This window comes from Capsicum annuum, chromosome 2, assembly GCF_002878395.1.
Source record: "Capsicum annuum cultivar UCD-10X-F1 chromosome 2, UCD10Xv1.1, whole genome shotgun sequence".
In the NCBI taxonomy this organism is placed as follows: Eukaryota; Viridiplantae; Streptophyta; class Magnoliopsida; order Solanales; family Solanaceae; genus Capsicum; species Capsicum annuum.
The window spans coordinates 110,742,865-110,753,225 of NC_061112.1; positions in this window are offsets into that span (position 1 = coordinate 110,742,865).

Here is a 10,361-nt window from a genome sequence, read left to right on the forward strand (position 1 = left end):
GGTTCTAAGTATTCAAGATTCAACAGGTAGTAGGATTTCTTGATAATTCTGAAGTTTTAATTAACGTCTGTTGGTTGTAAACAGTAGACACACCTGCTTTGATTTTCTTAGGGAAGAAATCAAATATAGTAGGACGTAAATTATTAACAGGGACTCGGAAATACTTCGTTTAGTAATTAGCGTTGTAACAAGGTTGGTTAACCTGAGGTAAAATCTGGGCAATAAATAGAAATTCCTTAAGTTCGAGAGAATTAGGGAATTAAAGGCTTAAGTAGGTCGAGAGACATTTAAGCATAACATCGATAAAGATAGCTTGTTATCCTACCCACCGTGAGAATTTTGAACCACTTTTAGCATCTTTCATGTACCGAAAGCCCTAGTGAACATAATTCTGGTTATTTCATAAACTCTTGATTTACAAACACCGAAAGTAAAGTGACAAACAACAACTTGTTAAACCTAAATCCCCCCATTTTAGGAAACATTAAACTATCAGTAGATTAAATCACAAACAACTTGAGTTCACACCATATTCCCTGTGGGATTTGACCCCAACCTAGTTGGGTTTTATATTGACAACGATCGCTTACACCCATTCAAGAGTTTAATTTAAGCATTATAAAAAATGGCACCATTTTCGGGGAATACGATTGTAAGATGAAGTTTGTATACGCTAATTGACTGTTAGTTAAGTTTCCTAGACTTACGTTTATTTGTTGTTTTTGTTTATTTGCAGGATTTTATAGTGTATGCCAAGCACCAGAAGTTTCGGAGAAACATTATTACCACTAAATCTAGAACCGCAACGAATAGAAAGAATGACAGAACAATAAGAAGCTGATAGACTGGAAGCCTTTAGCTAGATCTCAGGTGAATGTGCAAAATGTCGGGCAATATGCACAACATCCAAACCCTGAGGACGAAGATTTGGGGGATGAGGAGTTATTGAACCCTGGTAACCCAAGGCGTGTAGAGCAGATAACTGCACAAGTGCCACGTAATGTTAACCAGAACCGTCTATTCCAAAGAAGACAAGAGTACCAGCTGGTCCAGTATGATCTGAATGATGATAATGATGGTATGGACGGGGCAGGTGCTACGGGTGCAATTATTCCTCCACCGTTGGCACCTAGAGCCAAGTTCAACATTACGAGTACTATGATCCAACTCCTCAATCTGAAGGGGTTATTTGGTGGCCTTCCTGGGGATGATCCAAACCTGCATCTGGTGAATTTTGTCACCATTTACAAATCTTTTGATAACACAGGAGTGGGCTAGAACACTATCTGAGATTGTTCCCGCTGTCTCCATCTGGGGAGGCAACATTGTGGCTGAATGAGCTTACGCCTGATTCCATCACCCACTGGAGTCAATTGAAAGAAGTGTTCCTAGAACGGTTTTTTCCACCCTTCAGGAGGGTACAGTTGAGGGACGAAATCAACAATTTTAGACAGCTTCCTACTGAAACTTTGCATCTGACTTGGGAGAGATTCAAGAAGAAGCCAACACAGTGTTCGAACCATAATATGATGGACCTACACTTGATGGAGACTTTATATAGGACCCTCAACTCTGTAACAAAGTTGATTGTAGATAATGATGCTGGTAGTTCATTTGTTGATCTGTCTTTTCAAGATGCCTCAGATATGCTAAATAGGATGACCAAATAGAGTCAGGCTTGGCATACCAGGAGGTCTGTGGTAGCAAGCCCCACTATTTTTGTTAGTATGTCTACTGAAGAATATAGGAGAGATGAGGAACGAGATAAAGACATGGCCCATCTAAAGACTTAGATGGACTTGCTCACCAAGCATTTATTGTTAGGGAAGACTGAGAAAGTAAAAGTTGTAACGTCTCAAGACCGAGTGGATGTGGAGCCTAAAGAAGAGGCGAATTGTATTAATAATCAGGGGGGTTTCCTATTAAATAGCCAAGGGAATCAAGGTTGGAACATTTATGACAAGCCTAGTTATAAAAATAGGGGGCAAGGAAACTGGAGAAGCAATAATGATAGGAGTGGTTTATATGTTCCTCCTGGAAATCGGAAAGCTGCTGCAACTAGCTCTGGAAAGATATCCATGGAGGACATGATGAAGAAATTGTTGAAGGGAGTTGAGGCCATCAACTTTGGTGTAACCACCATGAAGACCGATCTGACATCCATCAGTCAGTTGGTGCACTCACACTCCACTGTCATCAAATAGTTGGAGCAGCAGATGAGCCAACTTTCTACTGCATTCAAACAGAGAAAGAGTGGAACATTACCAAGCGATACGGTTTAGAATCCGCGGAATGATGTGGTAAGATATTACCTGGACCTTTTGTGGGCAAATCTATAAATAGTGAGGTAGTTATTGATGAATCCAAAGAAAGCAATCTAGTAGAGTCTGAGAAGCTGGATAGTTCTGTTAACACTTTGGAAAAAGAAGAGAAAGTGGTGTTGAAAACCATCCCAAGACCACCACCTCCCTTTCCTCAACGATTGAAGAAGAAGGCTGATGATGCAAAATTCAGCAAATTCCTAGCAATGCTCAAGCAATTGACAATAAATGTGCCTTTGGTTGAGGCACTTGAGCAAATGCCAGGATATGCAAAATTCATGAAGGACCTTGTGACTAAGAAAAGAGTCATAAGCTACGACTTGGAGAAAATCTCCACCATTGTAGCGCTATTTCTACAAGGACCTTGGTGCAGAAAAAGCCAAACCCGGGTGCATTCATTATTCGCTGTACAATTGGGACTATGGAATTTGCTAAGATATTATGTGATCTGGGAGAAAGCGTTAATTTGATGCCACTGACTGTTTATAGAAAGTTGGGTCTGGGAAATCCCATACCTACCAACATGCGACTCATGATGGCGGATAGGTCAGTAAAGCGACCTGTTGGCATTCTGTATGATGTGTTGGTGAAGGTGTCCAACTTTATATTCCCTATAGACTTCGTCATTATGGATTGTAAGGTGGACTTTGAGGTACCCATAATTTTGGGTCGACCTTTTCTCTAACCAGAAATGTGTTGATTGATTTGAGAGTGAATGAGCTCTTATTCAGGATGAATGATGAAGTGGACCGATTTGATGTGGGTAAGTCAATGAAGCAACATGAAGAAATGAGTGTGTTCTCAGTAGTTGATATGTATTATGAAGACGAACAGGAAGTGTCCATAGTTGAGCAACTTGTTATTGAACCTTTGGATTATGATGAATTATGATAGTGAAGGCATCGGGGAGTATGAAGAGACTGTTTGTGCTTTGACAGGAATAGGTTCATATCATTATGCTCCTAAAAAGATAGACCTTGACCTTGCTAATCGACCAATACCACCAGACAAGCCATCTATTGAGGAGCCTCCAGTGTTGGAATTAAAAGAACTGTCTGGACACTTACGGTACGTGTTTTTGGGCAACGGGAACACACTACCTGTTATAATTGCGGCTGATTTGGATGAGCAACAAGTAAAAACACTTATTTCAGTACTTCAGAGGCACAAGAGAGCTATAGGCTGGACCATCACAGATATTATTGGCATTCCCCCAAGCATCTGTATACATAAAATTCAACTTGAGGAAGATTGTATTCCAACATTAGAGCATCAGCTTCGTCTTAACCCACCAATGAAATAGGTAGTTAAGAAGAAAATTATTAAATGGTTGGATGCAGGAGTGGTTTACCCTATTTCTGACAGCAAGTGGGTGAGCCCAGTTTAATGCGTGCCCAAAAAAGAAGGCATAACGGTGGTTGCTAATGAAAGGAATGAGTTGATTCTACTCAGGCCTGTAATTGGGTGGAGAGTTTGCATGGACTACCACAAGCTAAATTCTTGAACTCTGAAAGATCACTTCTTCATGCCCTTTATGGACCAAATGCTTGATCTATTAGCTGAAAGGGGGTGGTATTATTTCTTGGATGGTTATTCTGGATACAACTAAATTTGCATTGCTTCTGAAGATCAGGAAAAGACGATATTCATATGCCCATATGGCACCTTTGCATTTAAGAGGATGCCATTTGGTCTATGCAATACGCCCGCCACTTTTCAACGGTGTATGATGTCTATCTTTTCAAACATGGTGGAGGACACCATAGAGGTATTCATGGATAATTTCTCTGTGGTGGGTGATTCATTCGAGATGTGTTTGGCAAATCTAAATCTAGCTTTGCAGAGATGTGTTGAATTTAATTTGGTGCTTAACTGGGGAAAATGCCATTTCATGGTAAAGGAAGGCATAGTTCTCGGCCATAAAATTTTTGAAAAAAAGATAGAAATTGATCGAGCAAAAGTGGAAGTTATTGAGAAACTACCACCTCCCATTTCAGTGAAGGGAGTGCATAGTTTTCTTGGATATGCTGGCTTTTATCGGAGATTTATAATAGACTTCTCGAAGGTTGCAAATCCACTTTGCAAACTTTTGGAGAAAGAAGTGAAGTTTTCCTTTGATGATGAGTGCTTGAAGGCATTTGAATACCTTAAAAAGAAGCTGGTTGAGGCCTCTATTGTTGGTGCACCTGACTGGTCAAAACCATTTGAGATCATGTGTGATGCCAGTGGTGTTGCCCTTGGAGCTATATTGGGATAAAAGAGGAAAAAACTATTTCATTCGATATATTACGCCAGCAAAGCACTGAATGGAGCGCAAAAAAATTACACCATCACTGAACAGGAACTTCTGGCTGTAGTGTATGATTTTGAGAAATTCAGAGCTTATCTGCTTGGGACCAAAGTGATGGTCCACATCGACCATGCTGCCTTGAGGTATCTGACGGCTAAGAAGGATGCAAAACCAAGGCTGATTAGATGGGTATTGCTTCTGTAAGAATTTGACTTTGAGGTCAAAGATAGGAAAGGTTGCGAAAACTAAGTTGTAGATCATCTGTCTAGAATGAAAGGTGAACAGGTAATTAGTGATGAAACGAAGATAAATGATGCATTCCCTGATGAGGAGATCCTAGCTACTGCTGTAGAAAAATTTCCTTGGTATACCGATTATGCAAATTATGTTGTGAGTGAGGTCATCCCAGAAAACCTTTCCTTCCATCAAAGAAAGAAATTCTTGCATGATGTGACTCATTACTTCTAGGATGAACCGTATCTTTTTCGGCAATGTGCGGACAATATTATAAGGAGATGCGTATCGGTAGTGGATGTATTGTGCATATTGGAAGCATGTTATGCTTTCCCAGTTGGGGGTCACCATGAAGGAGATTGAACGGATAGGAAGGTATTGCAGAGTGGCTATTACTGGCCAACATAGTTTAAGGATGCCCACGAGTTTGTGCTGAAATGTGACCAATGTCAGAGGTAGGGGTCAATCTCCGAAATACATGAGATGCCCTTGACTAAGATGTTTGAAGTGGAATTATTTGATTTCTAGGGCATTGATTTCATGGGTCCTTTTGTAAGCTCGTAAGGGATGAAGTATATTTTAGTTGTTGTTGACTACGTCTCAAAATGGGTCGAAGATATAGCATTTTCTGATAATAAAGGGAAGAGGGCTATTGCTTTTCTCAAGAAGAACATCTTCTCTCGCTTTGGAGTACTACGTACTATTATAAGCGATGAGGATCTCATTTTTGCAACAAACTATTTTGAGCAGCTTTAGCAAAATATGGGGTGAAATAGCACCAAGTAGCTACTCCATACCACCCACAAACCAGTGGGCAAATGGAGGTGTCAAATCGAGATATTAAAGCCATCCTAGCCAAAATGGTGAGCATTAGCTGGAAAGATTGGTCTCAAAAGCTCAATAATGCCCTGTAGGCATATCGAACTGCGTTCAAAACACCCATTGGCATGTCACCATTTCAGCTGGTCTATGGAAAAGTTTTCCACCTACCAATAGAGCTGGAGCACAAAGCCTTATAGGCACTCAAAAGGCTAAATTTTAATTGGAAGGAGGCAGCAGAGCTAAGACTGGGGCAACTGAATGAGATGGATGAATTTTATCTCAAGGCATATGAACTAGCAGATCTGTATAAAGAAAAGATGAAAAAATACCACGATTAGAGGATAGAGAAATGAGACTTCTAAAAGGGTGACATGGTGCTTCTGTTCAATTCCAGACTCAAATTATTCCCAGGTAAGCTGAAATCTAAGTGGTCAGGCCCTTTTAAAGTTAGCCAAGTCTACTCATCTGGAGTAGTGGAACTTGAAAACGATGATGGTAGTACCTTCAAGGTAAATCTGCAACGTGTCAAGCTTTACACAGGTCCGAAAGAATCAATGAAAAGTATCACCATTATCTGTCTCGATGAAGTCTGAAGTAATCGAGATACCTGAGTTGTACCGTGACGTTAAATCAGGCGCTGCATGGGAGGCAACCCATGAACCCCGGGATTGATCTATTCTAGGTATACTCTAACCCTTAGTTTAGCTTTATTTTCAATTTTAAGTTGAGGGTGTAGGGTAGGATGTTATTGTAACAATTTTTGGTAGAAAGTTAGAAGTAATACAGGTACTTAAGGGAGTTAGCTTATTTTGTGACTTTTGAGAAACTCTCCATTGATCTGAGTTTATAACTATGCAAATCACATTTATCTCTGACTACGGTGCATCTTTTTGTGGCATTAGTCTGGCGACTTTATGATTTTTGTTGAACAAATTGCATGAATCGGATAAGTAGTGATATGCAATGTACTTGTGTTCCATGTGTGTGTGAGTTCTTACTCAGCTCCCACTGTGTGCCGAATCTAGAACTTGTTCTGTTAGTCTTGCCTATGTTGTAGGATAGGGGTTAGAAAAAGATCATAGACCATTTTTTATTGTAACCCACTTTCAGCCTAAATGACTTTCCCAATGTTTATAATATCCCATGATCCCTGATTTGAGCCTATATGCCTGTTTCTTTCTGTCAAATCTCTCACCTTCCCATTTACCTCACAATGAACCTGTTTTGGCCTTGGTCCTCCTTGGATACTATGCACCTTGACTTAGACAAACAACCTAAGTTAAAGGTGGCTATCATAGGGGTGCGTAGTGCAAAATGAGCATGAAGAGAGATAGAGTAAGAGAAAAAAATAAAAAGTTGGGTGCGGTGAAAAAGGAATAAGAAAAGAGAAAGTTGTGTTAAAGATGATAAAAAGATAATATGATGATTGAAAAAACCGCATCCATCTTGAGCATGTGTGATCAATAAAAGAAGAGGAAGAAAAGAAGGTTGAAAAGTGAAACCCTAAGAGTTTAGTGTAGTGTTAAGGAGGCATAGTCACTCTAAAATATCCATGAATATCATACCAACCCCTAGCCTATATTACAAGCCTAAGAAAAGCCCTAAAGTGATCCTAACTGGCCTACCTAAAGATTTGGGTACTGACTATAAGGGCAAGACTATGGCATTTGACATGTAGTGTTTGGAACTTCATTCTGAGAGTGAGACTTGTGATTATCCCAATATTTAAGTATGTGAATTCTGGTATGAGTGAAAAAGGGATTTCTTTATTGTGAGGGCACATTGGGTATATTGCTAAGTCACTGACTTGTTCTGATAGTGTGGTCTTGGTATGTCATGATTGTTATTGCTGAATTTTTGCCATATCTTGATGCTTGTGAGTTGCATGGTTGTTCTTCAAAACATCAATAGTGAGTTTTAAATTGACTGACCTTGGAGATAGTGAAATTATTCTGAACTAATATGAGTAGTTAGCTGCCAAATTGTACTTTGTATTCTCTTAGTTATGTTTTGGTTGCTTGAGGACAAGAAATTGTTTTAAGTTGGAGGTGTTGATGTGTGAGCAGATGCAAACACATTTGAGGCTTTTTACTAAGAATAATTGCAGTCTTGAGCAACTTTTGTCATTTTCGATTGTTTTATGTTTGATTTTGCAGTAGAAGTTGATATGATAGAGAACCAATAATAATGGAAGAAAAAAGGCTGAAATCTGAAGCAATTAAAAGACAAGTGTAGCTGATGACATTCATGATAGGTTGTTAGCCCGGTGATAGGCTATCAAGGCTATCGTCAGTCTTAAATAGAGAATGAGTTACAGCTGGTAGAATCGATGACATTTTATGATAGGCTGTCATAATGGTGATAAGTCGTCAGGAATGCCATCAGACGTAGTCAAAATATAAGAATTGGAGCAAAAGTGTGACGACATTTCTGATAAGTCGTCATAGTCCTGATAAGTCATCAGAAGTTGCCGTCAACCTAAGACAGGATAGTGCAGATTTGATGAAGACCAGACAACATTCTTGATAAGTCATCAGGATCCTGATAAGGCATCACCAATAGTTATCATCTATTCCGAGAAAAAGCTGTAACCTTGATTTTGTTTCCTTATTTAGGTTAAACTAATTAAAGCTTTGTTTTAGGGTTTTATAGATGATTATTATTATTATTATTATTATTATTATTATTCTAGACAAGGTCGACACCTAGAGTTTTGGACAACATATTTTGATATTTTCTCTCTTTACTTCTTAACTTTAACAACACAACTATTTTTGAGAGATTATTATTAGTATTTTGGAATTTTTCCTTTGTGATCTAATCTGTGATTCCCTAGTTATATTCATCTCTGTAAGTTCATATTTCAAATCATGAATTTAATTATATGTTTCGTTCGTTACATCATGAGTGGCTAAACTCTATTAACCTAAGTTATGAGATCTAGGGTTAGGTCTTGATGAGGTTCTAAATATTCAAGATTCAACAGGTGGTAGGATTTTTTGATAAATCTGAAGTTTTAATTAACATCTGTTGGTTGCAAATAGTAGACACACCTACTTTGATTTGCTTGAGAAAGAAATCAAATATAGTAGGACGTGAATTATCAACAGGGACTCGAAAATACTTCGTTTAATAATAGCGTTGTAACAAGATTGGTTAACCTGAGGTAAAATATGTGCAGTAAATAGAATGACAACGTGATAATGATAACACAAGTTTAAGAAAATAGATATAGTAGGCTTAGATAATTTTGTAGAGGAGCTTAGGTTTGATAATTTAGGAGAAATGTGAATGTGAAAACATGACATATATATATGTATATGTATGCGTGTGTGTGTGTGCGCACGCGTATGTGGAATAAGGATGAGACATTGAATTCTAGTTGAGTCCTTAGATAAAGAAATCCCTAAGTTTTATAAAAAATGGTACCCAAGGTAGTATATCGCTATATGAGATTCTAAGTTATTATGGGCTATGTATACCTAGTTAGTAACCTTGAGTTGCTAAAGTGTGGAGAAGGTTAAGTGTGTATTATATTATGCTCTTGAGAGCTGAATTGAGAGGATTATAAATAGATGATGTGGAGCCTCTTAGTACAATTTTAATTTTCATTGAATTAGGTGGATATGAATCTACGGATTTGATGTTAGCAGACTAAGAAGAGAAGATCAGGTATAACTGAAGTAGTTATGTAAAACAGTGAGATCGTAAGATATAGAATGAGGACTACAGAAGCTAGATAAAGTTAAGAAAGTATCTCAGGTAGAAATCCTAGCAATGATAATATAGTCCATCAGTAGGAGTAAGGTGATGATAGCTCATGAGAATAGGTTCACAAACTTTAAATATCGACTTTGACCTAAGGAGGAGATTATAGGGTAAAGAACCAAATTGGGTCTTAAGTACAGATAGTAATGAGTTCTAGAAAAGAGATATGATGAGTTCTATTACGGTCCATTTTTATTCTAGCATATTCCAGGTAATTCATCCATGATGACATTCTACTCATGTCTTATACATTTATTCCATGCCTATGTCTAAGATCCAAATTTTATATGCAAAGTCATGCCCATGCTCTAATCCTTAAATGTGAAACAACAGCTTCACACCATGATCCTAATCTTACTCTAAGGTTTTAGGAATACAGGTTCTATATTACTATATTTTTTAGTGTTACGACCCGAAGCTACCCCCTGGTTGCAACATGGTGCTTACGTCCATAAGTGACCCCAAACAAACCCATGATCTGGTACCTGTTGTGAGCACTGAATAATTTAATACTAAAATAACATGTACGGAGAATATACTGATAAAATATAGTCCAGAATGGAATATTGAACCAAAATATAACTGTCAAGTCTGAAAACAACTGATAACATCTGAAAGATAACTGACTGTCTGAACATCTAGTCTGAACATCCAAAAGCCTAAAAAAGGCAAAGAGTTGATAGAACAAACCCTCAACTAACTCCAACCTACTGACATAAATGAAAGTACTATAAATTAATAAAATCATAGCATCCTCGATAGATAAGGACTTACTACTACTGCTGTTGAGATGGTTACTGAGTTGGGTATGAGTGGTCAGGAAATTGTGCGTCTGAACCTATGTTATGAGACAACATAGCGCAAGAGAAAATATACGGTCAGTACTACTGGCATGATGGGTAAAGACTAACTGAAATCATGTAAGT